Below are 19,791 nucleotides of genomic sequence, written 5' to 3'. Positions count from 1 at the left end.
TGTTGAGAAAAACCTTGGTATGAAAAAATAAATTTGGATTTGTCTATTGCATATGTGCAAACATTGCACCTGGAACCAGCGCATTTGTAAAATCCAGTGGAAGTTATCCAAGTCCGAATTTTTTCTGGTGATTTTAAAAGACTGGGAGAAAGATAATTCGCCAAACTGGTTCCCCTTCGGGCAACATAACGGCAGCCAGATTGTATGATTTGTCTTAATTTAGTGTCTTGGTTTGTGACGGGCAGATATTTTTTCACAATTTCTTTAATTTGATTGAATTGGGGGCTGAATGGCGTTGAAAAAGTCACCATATAATCAGCACAAGCTGAGGATTTTTCCTTTAAACTGGTAAACCTTGGTTTGTTCATCACTTTATGGAAAGCATTGCTGACAATTTGATTATTGTAGCCTCGATCAAAAAGACGTTTTTTTATGACTTTACTTTCTTGTAAAAACAAGGCCTTGTCTGAACATAAACGTTTAGCCCTATTGAATTCCCCATAAGGGATGGACTGGATGGTATGTTGGGGATGACATGAAGAAGAAAGTAAAAGTGAATTACCTGCAGTTTCCTTTCTATAAATGGTAGTGTGAACTTTGCCATTGATAGAATCACCTGTGAGCAATAAATCCAAAAAGGAAACTTGATTCCCTGTGCCACTAATAGTTAATATTAAATTTAGATTGTTAGAATTGAGATAAGAATGAAAAAGGGACAAGTCTGTGGAATCACCCTTCCAAACGAACATCAGATCGTCCACATATCTACCAAACCAAAAAATGTCATTGAAGAATGGGTTGAGATCATTAAAAAGAAATTGCTCTTCCCACCAAGCCATATATAATATGGCTAAAGAAGGTGAGAAATTTAACCCCATAGGGGCACCCAAAATTTGAAGAAAAAATGATTTATTAAACATAAACTAATTGTGACTCAGTAGATATGCGGACGATCTGATAATGAAAGATTTTAGTTCACCCGAATAATTGCTATAATTATCCATATGGTGCGATAAAGCCTGTAGAGCAAGAGAATGAGGAATCGAGGAGTACAAGTTGGTTACATCACAAGTGAAAAAGCTGAAATTTTTCTGCCAAATAAAATTATCAAACGCATGAATCACAGATGCAGAATTTTTCAAATACCCTGGAATGCGAAGGGTTAAAGGTTGCAAAAATTTATCTACCCAAACACTTAAATTTTCATTTAGTGAACCAATACTAGAAATGATAGGACGGAGTGGAGGAGGGAATTGATTTTTGTGGATTTTGGGTAACCCATGGAAAATAGGAATTACTGGATGGTCAGGTAACAACCATTTAGCTGTTTTAGAACAAAATATGTTCATTTTTAGACCATCCTGTACCAAGTTAGTTAATTTCACACTTGAAAGTGGAGGAAGGATCACGGCTCAATGTGGAATATGTGCAGGTGTCATTTAACACACTGAGAACAGAACTGATATATAAATCAGTGTCTAAAATAACTGTGCAGCTGCCTTTATCAGATTGTTTGATTAATAAATTTGGGTTATTCTGCAAATCCTTGATGGCTTGAGATTGAGTGATGCTTAAATTATGAAAAAAATCAGTGGATTTAATGCTCTTGTCTAATTCTCGTAAATCTCTCTCCACCAAGGATTGAAAAAGGTCCAAGCTGGGTACTCTCGATTGCAATGGATAGTATGAAGAATTGTGTGGCACAACATGAACATCTCTGTCATGTATGAGATCTGGATTATCGCGTGGATCCTGTAAGGAAGAAAGAGTGGTTAATGCAAATTGCTCTCTGAAGGAAAGCGAAGCAAATAATTCATCATGAAAATTAACAGGATCAGAGTTGTCAATCATGTTGTCACTGGAATCATTCTGAAAAAAATGTCTTTTCACTGTAAGGAGTCTGGTAAACTTGTTCACGTCTTTGATTGTCTGGAAAAGGTCAAATTTTTTACTGGGAACAAAGTTCAATCCTTTCTGCAAGATATCAATTTGTGCTGGGGTCAGAATGAACGTAGTCAGGACTACAACGTTGGAAATAGGACTTAGAACATGGTTCTCTTGTTGCGCGTTGGATAACGCTTCCATGTGCGTTTTTCTCTTCCTCCTGCCACCTCTCCTGCATCTCCGTTTTTTGTCATAGCACCAGACGGATTGCGGGAGTCTGTTGGCTGGTGTTGCGCTTTGCGGGTGGAATTATCAATGTCTGGATCAGACGTGTTATAATCAGAAGAAGAAAACCATACCGACTTATTGCGGCTATAATCAGAGGCATTGGATTTAAAAATAGATCTTTTCGGAGTGCTGGATTTAAAATCTTTGCTCCAAGTATAAATCTTATTATTTTTGTAATCCATGGTGTCTCTGGATAATTACATTTTTTTGGTTTTCATAATGTTTTCTTCCAGAATTTTTATGTTCTCCTGGACCTTTTTCATGGAGTTGTCAAAATCTGACCAAGAGATATATTTATTTAACTCTGTATTGGTTTTTTCAATATTATTCTTCAATTCCACCAATCGTGTTTCCTCATGCGAGATTATAAGTTCCATCAGCTTGAAAGAACATTGGGACAAAATACTGTTCCATTTTTGAAGGAATTCATCTGAAAAAATGAAAGTTGGAATCTTTTTGATGCGCAAACCACGTGGGATCAATTCCCTTTCTAGATACTTCTTGAGGGAATTATGATCCCACCATGTCCGCAGTTCTTGAGATAATAATTTGTCAAGCTGTTTAAAAAGATCTTTCTTTGCGATTGAATTATCATCAACTGATTCCGTTTCATTAAAGACCTGGGCTAATTTAGCCATTCTTAAATCAATGGAGGAAGTCATGCTGTTGCAATAAATGTGATGCCACAAAAATGGTGCAACTCAGTACAAAAATATCAACATTAATAGATAAAAATTGATACGGAGCTCACCGCTTCACAGGAATGCAGGAGAGGGAGGACTGGGAGCTTGCATCGCATCCAAATGAGAACCACTTTGGGCTGAGTTCATTCATTCACAGGTGGGTGCACGAATTCGCTGGTGAGCACAGCAGATGTCCACAAGAAGAAGAAAGTTCGTTCAGCACACCGGCATAAATGAAAAAAACTTTATTGGGCTAATATGCCATATTAAAATGCAAAAAACACCTGACGCGTTTCCGGTGCACAAAGGCACCCTTAGTCATAGGTAAATAAAAACAAAATGCATAGAAAAATATATACAGGTTACAAACCAATCACAAAGCTTGCAATTAATTACAAAAAGTTGCAACACATGAAAGAAAGAGTGAGCGGTTCCTTGCAATGATACAGATCACTCCAGGATTGAAGTTCCCAAGTAAAAAAAAAAAAATTTACAATAATATAAATGGATATATCTAAAAGTAATTAAATAACTCCAAAATGATCTTCCAATGGAAAATGGATTTTCTGCGCAGAAATAAATGATTCCATGCGAAAGGTGTGAATGAGTGCCTACGGACACAGAGTGTAAGATTCAGTATAACAGCTGTACTATACGCAAACTAAAAAAAAGAATAGCCGAACATATCCGAAATATAGAACAAAAAAACGCTTCCTATTCAGGAGCGGTAAAACACTTCGTTCATGCTCACCACAGCAATATGGATTCATTTGCCTTCTATGGTCTAGAAAAGGTTAAAACTCCTGCACGAGGTGGTGATAGACACAAGCTATTAATTATATGTGAAGCTTTTTGGATATTAAAATTAGACACTAAATCTCCAAACGGTATGAATTTCAGGAACGATTTGTTCTATATTTATTAATGAAATTTATGTACTTATTAGTTTTTTCTGTCAAAAATAATTTTACAGTGATCCGTATTTAGTTTATTTTGCGTATTTATTTTGTTATAGTAGGAAAGCATAGAATTTATCTCATAGCTCCGATTTTATTCATATGTTTATCAAGCATTCTGCAATAGTTCCACCATTGATTGCTATGTGTCTATAATTTACTTTTCATTTTTTATGTGCTAAAAATTCCATTTGATTGTCACCAAGTTTATATATTGTTTGCAGGCACTCATTCACACATCTTGCATGGAATTTTTTATTCCTGCGTACCTATAATTTATTTTTCAAGTCCAAAAAAACTTTTTATTTTTATTTTTGTTTGACTAATTCTATATATTGTTCGCAAGCACTCATTCACACTCTTTGCATGAAATATTTTATTATACGTGCAAAAAACTCCATCTGATTGTTATTAACTCCATATATTGTTTGTTGGTACCTATTCACACCTTTTGCATGGAACCACTCATTCCTGCGCATCTATAAATTATTTTTGAGGTGTAAAAAATTCCTTTTGATTCAGACTAACTCTATATATTGTCCTTAGGCACTCATTCACACCTTTCGCATGGAATCATTTATTTCTGCGCAGAAAATCCATTTTCCATTGGAAGATCATTTTGGAGTTATTTAATTACTTTTAGATATATCCATTTATATTATTGTAAATTTTTTTTTTTTTTTCCTTGGGAACTTCAATCCTGGAGTGATCTGTATTATTGCAAGGAACCGCTCACTCTTTCTTTCATGTGTTGCCACTTTTTGTAATTAATTGCAAGCTTTGTGATTGGTTTGTAATCTGTATATATTTTTCTATGCATTTTGTTTTTATTTACCTATGACTAAGGGTGCCTTTGTGCACCAGAAACGCGTCAGGTGTTTTTTGCATTTTAATATGGCATATTAGCCCAATAAAGTTTTTTTCATTTATGCCGGTGTGCTGAACGAACTTTCTTCTTCTTGTGGACAAGAGAAGATAGTATTCTGCTACAGGTGGATCTGGATAAGTTGGAAACCTGGGTCGAAAAGTGGCAGATGCGGTTTAACAATGATAAATGTAAGGTTATACACATGGGAAGAAGGAATCAATATCACCATTACATACTAAACGAGAAACCACTGGGTAAATCTGACATGGAGAAGAACTTTGGGATCCTAGTTAATGATAAACTTACCTGGAGCAGCCAGTGCTAGGCACTGGCTGCCAAGGCAAACAGGATCATGGGGTGCATTAAAAGAGGTCTGGTTACACATGATGAGAGCATTATACTGCCTCTGTACAAATCCCTGGTTAGACCTTAGACCGCACATGGAGTACTGTGTACAGTTTTGGGCACCGGTGCTCAGGAAGGATGTAATGGAACTAGAGAGAGTACAAAGGAGGGAAAAAAAATTAATAAACATAAAGGGAATGGGGGAACTTCAAATCCCAAAGAGATTAGCAAAATTAGGATTATTTAGTCTAGAAAAAAGACGACTGAGGGGCGATCTAATAACCATGTATAAGTATATAAGATGACAATACCAATGTCTCTCCGAGGATTTGTTTATACCAAGGAATGTGACGGTTACAAGGGAACATTCTCTGCTTCTGGAGGCGAAACGGTTTCTCCACCAACATAGAAGCGGATTCTTTACTGTTAGGGCAGTGAGAATCTGGAATTCCTTGCCTGAGGAGATGGTGATGATGAACTCATTCGAGGGGTTCAAGAGAGGCCTGGATGTTTTCCTGGAGCGTAATAATATTGTATCTTATAATTATTAGGTTCTTTAGAAGGACGTTGATTTGGGGATTTATTTTGACGGAATGTAGGCTGAACTGGATGGACAAATGTCTTTTTCGGCCTTGCTAACTATGTTACTATGTTGCTATGTTTAGGTGTTGATGAGTCTAACGCTCTTTTAAAGACAATCCAGTTAACCCAAAAAAAGGCCATCTGCAACATCTGCCATGCCAGCATTAGCAGGGGCAGCACAACTACCAGTCTGACCACCACCAGCATGCTCAGGCACATGCAAGTAAAGCACCCAGCTTCTTGGACTGATCGTCAGGGTCCAGAAACAGTGTCTGAGGGTGGCACCACTGCTTTTTACCCTGTTCTATGGGCATGTTAACCCCTTCACCCCCAAGGGTGGTTTGCACGTTCATGACCGGGCCAGTTTTTACAATTCTGACCACTGTACCTTTATGAGGTCATAACTCTGGAACGCTTCCATGGATCCCGGTGATTCTGACATTGTTTTCTCGTGACATATTGTACTTCATGTTAGTGGTAAAATTTCATTCAAATAACTTGCGTTTATTTGTGAGAAAAACGGAAATTTGGCGAAAATTTTGAAAATTTCGCGATTTTCCAACTTTGAATTTTTATGCCCTTAAATCACAGAGATACGGCACACAAAAAACTTGATAACTAACATTTCCCACATGTTTACTTTACATCAGCACAATTTTGGAACCAAAATTTTTTTTTGTTAGGAAGTTATAAGGGTTAAAAGTTGACCAGCGATTTCTCATTTTTACAACACCATTTTATTTTTAGGACCACATCACATTTGAAGTCACTTTGAGGGGTCTATATGATAGAAAATACCCAAAAGTGACACCATTCTAAAAACTGCACCCCTTAAGGTGCTCAAAACCACATTCAAGAAGTTTATTAACCCTTTAGGTGCGTCACAGGAATTTTTTTGAATATTTTAAAAAAAATGAACATCTAACTTTTTTTCATAAAAAAAATACTTCAGGTTCAATTTTTTTTATTTTACCAAGGGTAACAGGAGAAATTGAACTGCAAAAGTTATTGTGCAATTTGTCCTGAGTACGCAGATACCTGATATGTGGGGGGGAACGACTGTTTCGGCGCATGGCAGAGCTCAGAATGGAAGGAGCGCCGTTTGACTTTTTCAATGCAAAATTGGCTGGAATTCAGATTGGACGCCATGTCACGTTTGGAGAGTCCCTGATGTACCTAAACAGTGGAAACCCCCTACAAGTGACCCCATTTTGGAAACTAGACCCCCCAAGGAACTTATCTAGATATGTGGTGAGAACTTTGAACCCACAAGGGCTTTACAGAAGTTTATAACGTACAGCGGTACAATTAAAAAATCATATTTTTTCCACAAAAATGATCTTTTCACCCCAATTTTTATTTTCCCAAGGGTAACAGGACCCTAAAAGTTATTGTGCAATTTGTCCTGAGTACGCTGATACCCCACATGTGGGGGTAAACCACTATTTGGGCGCATGGCAGAGCTCGGAAGGGAAGCAGCGCCATTTGACGTTTTTGGCTGGAATTGAGATCGGACACGATGTCGCGTTTGGAAAACCCCTGATGTACCAAAACAGTGGAAACCCCCCACAAATGACACCATTTTGGAAACTAGACCCCCTAAAGAACTTATCTAGATGTGTGGTGAGAACTTTGAACCCCCATGGGCTTCACAGAAGTTTATAACATAAAGCCATACAATTAAAAAAACATATTTTTTCCACAAAAATGATCTTTTCACCCTCAATTCTTATTTTTCCAAGGGTAACAGGACCCTAAAAGTTATTGTGCAATTTGTCCTGAGTACGCTGATACCCCACATGTGGGGGTAAACCACTATTTGGGCGCATGGCAGAGCTCGGAAGGGAAGCAGCGCCATTTGACGTTTTGGGCTGGAATTGAGATCGGACACCATGTCGCGTTTGGAAAACTCCTGATGTACCAAAACAGTGGAACCCCCCCACAAATGACACCATTTTGGAAACTAGACCCCCTAAGGAACTTATCTAGATGTGTGGTGAGCACTTTGACCCCCCCAGTGCTTCACAGAAGTTTATAACACCCGGGCGTGAAAATAAAAAATTCGTATTTTTTCCACAAACATGATCTTTTAATCACCATTTTTTTATTTTCCCAAGGGTACCAGGAGAAATTGGACCCCAAAAGCTGTTGTCCAATTTGTCCTGAGTATGCTGATACCCCATATGTGGGAGAAAACTACTGTATGGGCACACGTCGGGGCTCGGAAGGGAAGTAGTGACGTTTTGGAATGCAGACTTTGATGGAATGGTCTGCGGGTGTCATGTTGCCTTTGGAGAGCCCCTAATGTACCTAAACAGTGGAAACCCCCCACAAATGACACCATTTTGTATACTAGACCCCCCAAGGAACTTATCTAGATGTGTGGTGAGCACTTTGAACCCCCCAGTGCTTCACAGAAGTTTACAACGCCCGGGCGTGAAAATAAAAAAATTCGTATTTTTTCCACAAACATGATCTTTTAGTCACCATTTTTATATTTTCCCAAGGGTACCAGGAGAAATTGGACCCCAAAAGTTGTTGTCCAATTTGTCCTGAGTATGCTGATACCCCATATGTGGGAGAAAACTACTGTATGGGCAGACGTCGGGGCTCGGAAGGGAAGTAGTGACGTTTTGGAATGCAGACTTTGATGGAATGGTCTGCGGGTGTCATGTTGCCTTTGGAGAGCCCCTAATGTACCTAAACAGTGGAAGCCCCCCACAAATGACACCATTTTGTATACTAGACCCCCCAAGGAACTTATCTAGATGTGTGGTGAGCACTTTGAACCCCCCAGTGCTTCACAGAAGTTTACAACGCCCGGGCGTGAAAATAAAAAATTCGTATTTTTTCCACAAACATGATCTTTTAGTCACCATTTTTTTATTTTCCCAAGGGTACCAGGAGAAATTGGACCCCAAAAGTTGTTGTCCAATTTGTCCTGAGTATGCTGATACCCCATATGTGGGAGAAAACTACTGTATGGGCACACGTCGGGGCTCGGAAGGGAAGTAGTGACGTTTTGGAATGCAGACTTTGATGGAATGGTCTGCGGGTGTCATGTTGCCTTTGGAGAGCCCCTAATGTACCTAAACTATTGAAACTCCCCACAAGTGACCCCATTTTGGACACTAGACCCCCCACGGAACTTATCTAGATGTGTGGTGAGCACTTTGAACCCCCAAGTGCTTCACAGAAGTTTATAACACTCGGACGTGAAAATAAAAAAATCATTTTTTTCCACAAAAATGATATTTTTGCCCCCAATTTTTTATTTTCCTAAGGGTAACAGGAGAAATTGGACCCCAAAAATTGTTTTGCAATTTGTCCTGAGTAGGCTGATACCCTACATGTGGGGGTAAAACACTGTTTGGGCGCATAGCAGAGCTTGGAAGGGAAGGAGCACCATTTGACTTTTTCAACTCAGAATTGGCTGGAATTGAGATCAGACGCCATCTTGCATTTGGAGAGCCCCTGATGTGCCCAAACAGTGGAAACCCCCAATTCTAACTCCAACCCGAACCCCAACACGCCCCTAACCCTAACCCTAGCCCTAACCCTAGCCCTAACCCTAACCCTAGCCCTAACCCTAACCCTAGCCCTAGCCCTAACCCTAACCCTAGCCCTAGCCCTAACCCTAACCCTACCCTAACCCTAACCCTAACCCTACCCCAACACACCCCTAGCCCTAACCCTAGCCCTAACCCTAATGGAAAAATGGAAATAAATACATTTTTTTAATTTTATTATTTTTCCCTAACTAAGGGGGTGATAACGGGGGGTTTGATTTACTATTTATGGCGGTTTTTATGTTTGGCGGCTGTCGCACGCTAAAAGACGCTTTTTATTGTAAAAATAGTTTTTGCATCCCAACATATTGAGAGCTATAATTTTTCCGTATTTTGACCCACCGAGTCATGTGAGGTCTTATTTTTTGCGGGACAAGTTGACGTTTTTATTGGTACCATTTTCGGGCACGTGAAATTTTTTGATCGCTTTTTATTCCGATTTTTGGGACGCAGAATGAACAAAAACCAGCGTTTCATGAATTTCTTTTGGGGGGGGTGCGTTTACACCGTTCCGCGTGCGGTAAAATTGATAAAGCGGTTTTATTCTTCGGGTCAGTACGGTTACAGCGATACCTTATTTAGGTCGTTTTTTATGTTTTTGTCGGTTTTGTGCAATGAAAACTACTTTATATAAAAAATAATTATTTTTGCATCGCTTTATTCAGCGAGCTATAACTTTTTTATTTTTTCGCTGATTATGCTGTGTGGCAGCTCGTTTTTTGCGGGACAAGATGACGTTTTCAGCGGTACCATGGCTATTTATATGCGTCTTTTTGATCGCGCGTTATTACACTTTTTGTTTGGCGGTATGATAATAAATCATTATTTTTTGCTTCGTTTTTTATTTTTATTTTTTAAGGGGTTCGCTAAAGGGGTTAACTAATGGGACAGTTTTATAGGGCGGGTCGTTACGGACGCGGCGATACCTAATATGTGTACTTTTATTGTTTTTTTTATTATTATTTCCAAAAAATGGATTTATTGGGGGAATATTTTTTTTTTTTTTCTAATTTATTTGGCGATTTTTTTAAAATTATTTTTACACTTTTTTTTATTTTTTTTTTTACTTTATTAAATAGTCCCAGGTGGGACATCACTGTCCTGTGACAGATCGCTGATCTGTCACATCACAGATCACTGTGACAGATCAGCGATCTGACACAGGCACTGCAGAAGGCTTCCTCATGCCTGCGCTTTGCAGGCACTGAGGAAGCCAGCTTCCGCAGGCCACCGAAGGCCCCCGTCGCCATCTTGGATTCGGGGGCCTGGAGGAAGGGAGTCCCCCGCAGCAGCGCTGCACATTGCGCTGCCGTGGGGGGCTCAGGGAAGCACGGAGGGAGCCCCCTCCCTGCCGATGCTTCCCTTTAACCCCCGGTACACAGCGATCGTGTTTGATCACGGTGTGAAAGGGGTTAATGTGTCGGGGGCGGTCCGTGACCGCCCCTGACACATTGTGCCGGGTGTCAGCTGTGATAATCAGCTGACACCCGGCCGCGATCAGCGCCGCTCACCACGTGGGCGCCGCTGATCGCGCCGACGTACTATCCCGTCCCCGGTCATACGGGCCCGGGTACCGTGGACGGGATAGTACGTCGGATGGCAGGAAGGGGTTAATCCCCTGTCAATGACATAGGAGAAGATGCCTGCTACATTGCACCTGTCGCTGCACACATGCAACCACCGTCAACAACCATGTCCACGTTCTTATCCCAGGGCAGCATTCAGTTGTCCTTATCCCTGTCCTTGGAATGCAAGCATAAATATGCAGCGACACACCCACAGGTTACAATACTAAATGACTACATTTCTAGACTGCTTGCCCTAGAAATGTTGTCGTTTAGGCTTGTGGAGATGGAACCTTTCCGCAACCTCATGGCGGTGGGCGTCCATCTGTAATTGATCTACAGCCACCACTATTTCTCCCTGTGTGCTGTCCCCACCTTACACAAGCACATGTCCCATCATATCAGCCATGACCTAACCAACGCTGTGACTGGGAAGGTCCATTTAACCACAAACACCTAGACAAGTGCTTGTGGCCAGGGACGCTACATTTCCCTGATGGCACACTGGGTGAACATTGTGGAAGCTGGGACGCAGTTGGGCCCTGGGCCAGAACACGTGCTACTGGCACCTAGGATTGCGGGCCCTGGTTCAATCAGGATTACCCCCACCTTATAGAACAGTTTCTGCACCTCATCATCACCCTCTATCTCACAAACATCAACATCAGTCGCAAGCAGGAAGCACTGCATCACTGCCTCTGCCAAGTAAAAACAAGCTCTGCTGAAGCCAATTTGCTTAGGTGACAAACTGCACACCGCCGCCGAGTTGTTGAAAGGTCTAACAGACTAGATGGATCTGTGACTCTCACCCCTGAACCTACAACCAGGCATGGCCATGTGTGACAATGGCCGTAACCTGGTGGAAGATCTGAAGCTTGGCAACCTTGTACACGTACCATGCCTGGCCTAAGTGCTCAATTTGGTGGTTCAGCAGTTTCTCAAAACCTACCCATACCTGCCTGAGCTACTTGTAAAAGTACACTGAGTGTGCCCATTTCCGCAAGTTGGCTACAGCTGCCACCATCCTGGCAATGCTGCAGCAGCGTTTGCAACTTCCACCTCACCGACTGGTATGCGATGTAACCACGCTTTTGAACTCAACGCTACATATGTTGGCAAGGCTTTATGAGCAGCTCAGGGCAATAGTTGAATACCAACTACACCATGCATGTCGGTATTCTGGTCAGAATCTGCACATAAGAGTTGATGAGTGGGCATGGTTGTCTTAAATATCTGCGGTTCTCCAAAACTTTAAGGACTCGATCAATATGGTGAGCGGCAATCATGCTTCTCTGTCTACTGAAATGCTCACTGCTCACAATTAAAGAGCTGGCTTTGCAGGCGGAGCAAGTTGAGATGAAGCAAGAAACTATACTGGGTGGTGCTACACAGTCTAGCCTTATCTCATCTTCTCTACGTGGATTGGGTGATAATGAGGAGTAGGAACAAGAGCTTGTTGCCTGTGCTACAGATGGTACTACCCACACCACCATCATCCCACCTGTTCAATGTCAATGGCCTGAAGATGAGGAGGAGAGGGAGGACAAGGAGGAGGAGGATGAGGAGGACAACATGGACAGTCACCCTCTTGGTGGGGACAAGGAAGTCTTGGCTGTTGGCAGTCTGGCCAACATAGCTGAGTTTATGTTCTGCTGCATTTCCCTTGATAGTCGTGTACAGTAAGTACAAAAGATCCTGGTCTCCTCCATATCAGGCTGAGTAGATGCGAAACGCTCCACTATATTCTCCATCAGGGTTGAAGAAATAACAGTTCTTGATGCTGCTACATTAGACAAATCGATTTTTCAGAGCCAATTCAAATAGATTCTATTATGTTATAATAATACCGCTCTTATCTGCACTTCGTCTATGGTGTGTTGTGACAGCAGGTATAACGAATGACAGGCATCTAGTCAGAGATTATTGCCTTATAAATTCTAAGCCCTTTTAAATTCTAAGACGATTTAAATGGGCAAGATAGAACTGATTAAAATCACCTGCAGGTTAATGGGAGGAGTACAGAATCAGGCTGGAGGCAGTCACATCTCCAATTGTAAAATATAAAAGAAACCTGACCAGCACCTTCTAAGGGTGAATAGGTGAAACTGCGATGACTGCATTATATATAAAGAGGAAACACAGAAGCACTGTGTATGAGCCAAGATATATGTAACATAGTTTGGTTTTAATGGTTTAAGTGTTTACATATACAGTATCTTAGCGCATACAGAGTGCTGGTGTTTTTCCTTTCTAGCCATCTTTCTATAAGGAGAAAATAGGTGCAGCACCAGCAAAGGAATACTGTGTATGGATGCAGGAATTCTCAAGCAAATACCGTATTTTTCGGACTATTAGATGCACTTTTTTGCTCCCAAAATGTGGAAGAAAATCGGGGGTGCATCTTATAGTCCGGATGTACTAGCTCTGGCTGTGGTGGGGAGTTGGAGGAGCGGCAATGTCGGAGCAGCGAGTCATAGAGGCAGGAGTCGGCAGCTGCGGCTAACTCCTGTGCCTGCTGCTAAAAATAAATTAATATTCACTGCATTGCACGCCCATGGGCGTGGAGGGCAATAAATATTATTTTCTTGCTAGCATCCTGGTATGATTGGCCCCCATCCCAGTCCTGATATATTTGGTCCCATCCTTATTCTGGTATGATTTCCCCCCACCCCCATCCTGGTATGCATGACGCCATCCTTATCCTGGTATGATTGGCTCCATCCCGGTCCTGGTATGCATGGCCCCATCAGAAAAGATTAAAAAAACAAACTATTACACTTACCTTCCTCCGCTCCCTCGCAGCGTCCTGCTCCGGTGCCAGGAGCTGCTACATGTTTATAAGCAGCATGTGGCAGAGACGTCATGCGCTGCTTGCAAACCGAAGGGCAGCTGCCGGATTGCTCACCGGGACTGTTCATTGCAGAGAGAAGTGAATATTCTTTGCTTTTCAGTAGCACGTAGTGTCAGCCACTGGCTTCCTGCTGCTGCCGGCAGTCACGTGTGCCGATACTTAAGAGAAGTGAATATTATGAATATTCATTTCTCTTAAGTATTGGAACACATAACCGCCAGTAGCAGCAGGAAGCCGGTGGCTGACACTGAAGACCAATGAATACTCACTGCTCTCTGTGATGAATAGTCCCCTTGAGTATTCCGGCAGCTGACCTTCGGCTTAAAAGCAGCGCATGACGTCCCTGCCATGCGCTGCTTACAAGCATTTAGCAGCTGCTGGCAGTGGAGCAGGACGGTGCGAGGGATCGGAGGAAGGTAAGTGTAATGGTTTGTTTTTTTAGTCTTTTCTGATGGGGCCATGCATATTAGGATCGGGATGGGGTCAGTCATACCAGGATAAGGTTGGGACCATGCATTCCAGGATAGTGATGGGGCCATGCATACCAGGACTGGAATGGGGCCATTAATACCAGGATAAGGATGGGGCCATGCATACCAGGACTGGGATGGGGTCAATCATTTAAGGATAAGGTTGGGACCATGCATTCCAGGATACGGATGGGGGCCATGCATACCAGGACTGGGATGGGGCCAATGATACTAGGTTAAGGATAGGGCCCTGCATACCAGAACAGGGATTTGGCCATGCATACTAGGACAAGATGGGGACACTGCATACCAGTATAGGGATGAGGGCGATCATTCCTGCAATGATAAGGATGAGGGGACTATTCCTACCAGGATAGGGATGAGGGGGCCATGCATACCAAGCTAGGGATGAGGAGGCCATGCATACCAGGATAGGGATGAGGGATCCATGCATACCAGGATAGGGATGAGGGGCCATGTGTATCAGGATTGGGATTAGGGCACCATATTTACCAGGATAGGGGATATTAAGTACAGAATTGACCACATTTTTTGCTTCAGGTTTTTTTTTCCTAATTTCCTCCTCTAAAAACCTATGTGGGTCTTATGGTCTGGTGTGTCTTATAGTCCAAAAAATACGGTACCAATCCTCAAGATAAATAAAAAAAGGTGCTGGTTTCTTTTTTTTCCTCTATCTATCTATTTATCGTCTTTCTGTCTTTCTGATACTTGCTCTAATTTGACAGCTTTCAAATTTGATTCCAATCCTCTCACAGACAATTGCTTTAAAAATGCTTCCAAAGTTCATACATATTAGATCACAAAATCAATAAATCACCATTGTAAATGTAATTGCAAGTTGACAGTCTTGCACATAAAATGGGCATTAGGTTGCAAAAACATATTGTTGCTTGCACAATTTTGGTTATGATTACAATTTTGACTCTAATGAAATACTGGATAATGAAAAATTGCCAAACGTAATTAGAAGTTGTGATTTCCAATTCCTACACCATCATGATTTATAGTTAAGCAAAAAGCTGAATTAATAAGTCATATGTATTATCAAAGCATGTTAATGGGGTTGTAGCACCTTATAAATTAATGGGATATTGTTACAATGCGCCGTCACTTTATGATCGGTGGTCCTCCGACATCTGGGTCCACCACTGGTCCTGACAATGATGTTCTTTCTGTCGTACATAGGATCAGTATCGGGTTCCAGAGGTCAGACAACATAGCAATGACCTTTTGAGATTGAACATTGAAGAAAACCTGGTAACATATTAAGAACCTGTTAAAAGATAAACATGTACATTGTTGGGCAGTAGTGTCAAAGGCCCACCGGCAACATTGACTCGGGAGGGGGTGCTCACTGTTCAGATACATGCAAATATTACATTAACCTTATTCACAAATTTACCTATGCTTCTATATAATAGTAGTTTGTTAAATGAATGACGAGATGCTACCGCTGTCTGTACATAGTGAACCAAGTGAATTATGACAATTACTGTTGATACATAAAGGTGGGTGGGTCACCAGGGGATTCACCTGTTCTCCTGTGGGCCAGTCCTAGCCTATCCATTTATATTAGCACTTTATAACATTTCTAATGAGAGCATTTCATTACTGTGTAATAATTGTCCAGAAAAGTTTTTCCCAAGACCACTTCCTGTTCATATCTCTGTTTTATGCTAATGCCAAACTATAAAGACAGAATCTCTCTTTCAAATCTTAACATAATTGTCTGCTTGTCTGGCACAATAAAACCACTGGTCGTAAAGTCAGGGCAGGGCTGTCCCCTTGGAAAGGCACATTTATTGCCAGCTTTTATTACTTCCGAAACAAAGAAAAGATTTTTACTAAGGCTGTCTGGGTATACAGGATATTTGCAGGTATATGGCCAAATTAATAGTTTGTTTGCTTCCTTTTAATTAAACTACCAATTGCATATCAAAGCAGTTACAATATTATACTTTCTTTTATACAGTATAAAGGTAATACTGGTATAAGGTGCATGTTATTATTAGATTCAACTTCAACATATGGCTCTAATGAAATATTAGTCATCTGACTACTTCTACAACTTCATAAAAATACTGATGTTCTGGTTGACTGAACATGTCATTTCTGTAGTAGCAATTGGAAAAGCATCACTCAAAAACCTCTTTTAAAGCTCATCTCATAATAAAGTCCTTGTTCAATCAATCCCTGTATTTTTTTCCAATGTAGTAGGTCAGATGTTACCTACCACTTTTTCTGATTTAAAGTACGGTCTCTCAAAACAGGCAGCCATGTGGTCCAAGCTGCATCCCCCTCCACTTATTCTGTCCATTGATGCACTTAACGCTTGCCAGTAGAAGATATTTAGCCATCTTAAGCCAACACTTAAGTGACATAAATCACTCATATTTTTGATATGCAGGCGACACAAGCAAGTTAGTAATTGGATATTGACAGTAAATTAAAGATCTTAGTCAACAGCAACCCTACAACAAATATCTGCTGATCCCATAATTTCTGGTTGGATCAATCAATCAATGCGTAGGCCGAAGCCGCCGATATTGTCTAGTTCAGCTGACAGTCTAAAATGTATGGGTGCTCCGGACGAATGATTGTAAGGGGATTTCAGAATCTGGCATGTCCGATCCTTTTGTTCTCCATGAGCTAAGTCTCCACCAGACGAGTCTCACAGCCGCTCGCACTGGGAATACAGGAGCTCTTGGTGAGCCCTCAGTCATGTCCAATCAGTGGCACGTCATCGTGAGGGCCCAATCCCCTTAGACCTCATGCAGAGCACAGTTTAAGGGGTTTGTGTCAGTGCAGTACTGACATTTACAAAGTATTGCAGTACCGATGCATTGCAATGCTTTATACCAGATATCAGACTGCTGAAAGTGAAAGTTCTATAGAGGGACTAAGTGAAAAAGTAAAAAAAAAATAAAAATCACAAAATAAAAAATAATATATACATAGCACCCATAAAGTAAGTATATACTGTATATTCTACTAATAAGTATTTGTATGTAAAAAAAAAAGTACACATATTTGGCATTGTTGTGTACGGAACGACCCGACCTATAAAACTGTTACATTAGTAAATGCTTTCAGTGAAATCGTAAAAGAATTAATGAAGAATAAAAATCAATGCTTTTTTATCATACCGCTGAGCAAAAATTGAAGTGCAATGTGATAAAAAAACACAAATGTAAATACAAATGGTACTGCTGAAAACATCACCTTGTCCCGCAAAACCACGCTGCAGTACAGCTCCAAATGCAGAAAAATAAAAACATTATAGCTCTCAGAATAAAACAATGCAAAAATAATTATTTTTTCAATAAAATAGTTTTTATTGTATAAAAGCGCCAAAATATGAAATTAAAGAAAAAAAGTACAATGTTTGGTATCACCGCATCCGTGATGACTCACCCCATAAAACCGTCCCACTCGTTAACCCCTCAATGGAAGTTGTCACGGTAGCTGTGACCCGGCCCGTGGCCCTGGGCGCCCATTGTAAATGTTCAGTGTGAATGAATAAGTCGTGATGCTACCTGTGGTGTTCGGCAATGTAGATGTTAGGCCGACGCTGCAGACAGATCCTCCGGGACAGATGGTGTGGTGCAGCAGAGATGGTATAGCCCTCCACAGGCAGGGCTGTAGTCCCAGGGCAGAGTAGATATGGTGACACTTAGATGGTGTAGTGTCAGGCGCAAGGGGGGTAGCAGTGCCGGGCAGGTTGACGCAGGAATAAGTGGAGGACACCAGGGCATGTAGTTCCAAAGCTTTACTCACAGTCTGTCATACAAACAGGTGCCTGCTTCTGTGCCGTGTCCTCCGGGTCTGGGACTCAGTCAACCCCCAGGCCAGATGGAATACTCCTTTCCAACACTTCGCCAACTTGTGCCTTTCTGAACGTCTCCTCTTATAGCGCCTTTAGATGAAGTACTCCTAGTACTGAGTTACACTGGAGTTCCTCCTGTCTGATCTTCCTATGAACTCTACTTGTACGGCAGACAGCTGTAGCCTGCTTCGGGAACTCCTTGCTACTAAGTCCCGGCTCACTATCCAGTTGCTGTTGTGCCCCCAAGTCTTGTGTGGGAATAAAGTGGTCACTACTTCTATTCCTCCGGTGTCTGCTGCAGGACCATTAGTATCCGTACAACCTCGGGGACCGGGCCCCGGCCTTGCGCTTAGAACTTCTAGGAAAGGTTCTCTTCTCACCCACGTCCTCTGTTCTCTTTTACTCCTCACATTCCGTACTAATCCGCTCTTTCTATGGAGAGTCAAGCTTTCAGTCTATGTTGCTCTCTCTTTCTCTCTTTCCCGTGCCAGCAGACCCAGATCACTGGGATCTGCTGCAGCACTTCCATCCATCCATCCCTCTCTCTAGGGATCTTCTTTTCTCTCCAACCAACTACTGACTGCCTCAAACTCTTCCCGCTCCTTGAAATGTAATCTAACTCCACCCACCTCCCAGCACGTTACGTGTTCCAAGCAGGGAGCCACCAATGGGTGCTTTGCTATACTCCAAGCAGGCAGCCGCCGAAGGTGCTTTGCTACACTACTTTGTGGTGTGGGGTGCAGGTGTTGGAGCGTGGTCAGGAGTCTCCACCTTACCTGGATGGTGGGGTACCACACCTCAGGAGAAGGTGCAGTACCTCTGTGGTGACTGAGCCTCAGGGGCGCCACAGCTCCTCATCCCCTCAAAAGAAATCTAAAGAATTCTGCACTTACAAATTTAAATGCCCCTCTCCCTTCTGAGGTCTAGAGTGCCTAAACCACATTTAGTTTCAAAGAAACTGGGGAGCAGAAAGTGCAATAGGGTCTTAACTGGAAAAAGGTGAATTAAAACAGGGTTGTAAACTCACCTGAAGAAGTTGCACATTAGAAACATATTACATACAAGTATCAGCTGTAACAGGACACGGGTCAGCAGACCTAAGTGATGTATTGGAAAAAGGTGAAGTGTCTAATTCTGCGCTGCTGAAGGATCCAAGAAACTGATGGCTTCTTTAAAAGCTTTATTCAACTGGTTAAAAGTCAACTTGTTTCAAAGTCACTCCTGACTTCTTCCTCAGGCCAGAACCTGATGTCCTGAGGAACTTCAAAACGCGTTGACTTTTAACCTGTTAAACAAAGCTCTTAAAGAAGCCATTGGTATCTTGGATCCTTCAGCAGCGCCGAGTTAAACACTACACCTTTTTTCAATAAACCACATTTAGCGTCCACATGTTTGGCATTTCAGTAGCTATGAGAGCCCACCTAATTTGTGGGTGCATGTCTCCAGAAGAACGAGCTGGGCACTACAAGATACTAGGCACAACAACATAATGGGCACTACAATATCAGATTTGCAAAGTCCACTCAGCAACATACACTGCTGCTTCTTTATGTAAAACACCAATGGAGTCAAATCATCACTACACCTGTAGCTAAATCCCACAAAGAGATATAATTTCCAAAATGGGGTCACTTGAGGGGGTATTCCGCTCTTCTAGCACTTAGGGGCTCTGCAAACTATTTTAGGAAAATCTCTTCCCTTCTGAGCTTTGCACTTTACCTCAAAAGTAGTTTTCGACCACAGAGTATCGGTGTACTAAGGAGAAATTTCTGGCTCTCACAGACCTGTAACTTCTTTAAAAGGCTCCAATATCATCCACTCATTACCTGTATTAATGGCACCTGTCCACAATCTCAAACAGTCACACTTCAAACTATGATAAA

At 41.7% G+C, this 19,791-nt stretch overlaps 1 protein-coding gene across 1 annotated transcript in view; it reads right to left on the bottom strand.

Moving 5' to 3' along the window:
• RASGEF1B (RasGEF domain family member 1B) overlaps nt 1–19,791 on the bottom strand; it is a 675,372-nt gene that overhangs the window by 414,222 nt on the left and 241,359 nt on the right. The gene's annotated exons all lie outside the window — the stretch shown is intronic.

This window comes from Dendrobates tinctorius, unplaced genomic scaffold (genome assembly GCF_039654945.1).
Source record: "Dendrobates tinctorius isolate UK_male_01 unplaced genomic scaffold, ASM3965494v1 ptg000011l, whole genome shotgun sequence".
In the NCBI taxonomy this organism is placed as follows: domain Eukaryota; kingdom Metazoa; phylum Chordata; class Amphibia; order Anura; family Dendrobatidae; genus Dendrobates; species Dendrobates tinctorius.
Note: the sequence above shows the minus strand (reverse complement) of the source record. Positions and strands in the feature narration are given on the sequence as shown.